The sequence below is a fragment of the Myotis davidii genome, unplaced genomic scaffold, assembly GCF_000327345.1.
Source record: "Myotis davidii unplaced genomic scaffold, ASM32734v1 scaffold991, whole genome shotgun sequence".
Classification (NCBI taxonomy): domain Eukaryota; kingdom Metazoa; phylum Chordata; class Mammalia; order Chiroptera; family Vespertilionidae; genus Myotis; species Myotis davidii.
This window is the reverse complement of record NW_006283137.1, coordinates 167,523-168,899: the sequence shown is the minus strand read 5'-3', so window position 1 is coordinate 168,899 and position 1,377 is coordinate 167,523. Positions and strand designations below refer to the sequence as shown.

Below are 1,377 nucleotides of genomic sequence, written 5' to 3'. Positions count from 1 at the left end.
GGGGAGGACAGGCGCGGGGAGGACAGGCCATGTGGAGGACAGGCGTGGGGAGGACAGGCCGCGGGGAGGACAGGCCGCGGGGAGGACAGGCGCGGTGGCCGTGGGAGCCCGTGATTGCTCTGGTCCCACAGAACCTGCAGGAATGTGAGCGCTGTTTACCGAAAGCCTCTCTCCAAGCAGCACATTCTTTCGGCTTCTCTGGCCTAATGGTCCCTCAGGACAAGTGAATAACTGGTTGGAAGCAAACAGCTGACTGAGGTGCAGTGGCCGCCTCCCAGCCTCAGCCCTCAGGCGGCCGGGCTCTGGGCACGCAGATGCCCTTGGTCTACCACCAGCCGCCCAGCACTGGAGCCGCCGGGGCCTGCGGAGGGGACATCAGAGCCACCAGAGCCGCCGGTCCCTGGGAGGGAGCCATGACACCGGCCAGGCTACGTGCAGGGTTCCGTCCCGGCCCCCGGTCTGCAGTCTGTGCCCGAAGATGCGGGGCGGGGGGCAGGGCTTTTATAAATGCCCAGGACGTGGAGAGGGGACACGGAAACGCTGCGAGTGAGCCCAGGAAAAAGTTTCAGGTAAAACATTAAGGAACCCACAGAGGCCACGTCCCCAGTCACAGGGCGCGGACCTCAGTCAGAGGCAGCAAAAGACTGAACTGAGATAAAAATACTGACAAGGCGACTGGGACTGCAAACACCTCTGGCATCTGATGACACCGAGGAGTTCCTGCGGACGTTTTAACCAGGCACCACATGGTCTAACGGTCGGGGGTGGGGGGTGGGGTTTTATATTCTAGGGGCACCCAGGGGAAGCCTCGCTGTAAACACAGCTCCAGGCTAAAAACGCCGGCGGCAGCCCTCACTCATCTCAGACTCCCCTCACTCTCCCTCCCCCAAAAGCCAAAGGCCCAAAGTTCCCACCCCAACCCGGTGTGGCCAGGACCGGTGGGCCAGCTGGGGTCAGAGCAGAGGACGGTCCCTCCCTCTAGTGGCAGCCGCCCTCTGCCCAGCCCCCTGGCGCCTGGACAAGTCCCCCGCTGCGGGCCCGTCACAGCTGCTGCGGAGAACGCCGCCTCTGCAGGCACACGGCGCAGCAGTGCCAGGGAGACGGGCCGCAGCCCCGAGGTCTGGCTCCCATGATCTTGCCTGGCGGTCTCGCCCGGTGAGCCACGGCTGCAGGGCGGCGAGCCGGACCTCCCGAGCGGAGGGCATCCTCCCACTCCTGCCTCTAACCCACGTGCGGCCAGCCCTGGACTCGGAGAGGCACCCGACAGAGGGGACGGGCTCACTCAGCAGTGGGCGCCGCACACGCTGTGCCCGTCCATGCCCCGAGACACGCTCATATGTGCAGCAAGCAGAGACGGGCTGGGGCCGAGGGACCACC

General features: G+C 65.5%; 1 protein-coding gene across 1 annotated transcript in view; it reads right to left on the bottom strand.

Annotated features, from left to right (window-relative positions):
* The window catches only part of PGS1 (phosphatidylglycerophosphate synthase 1), a 19,763-nt gene that overhangs the window by 2,335 nt on the left and 16,051 nt on the right, over positions 1-1,377 (bottom strand). The window lies entirely within an intron of this gene.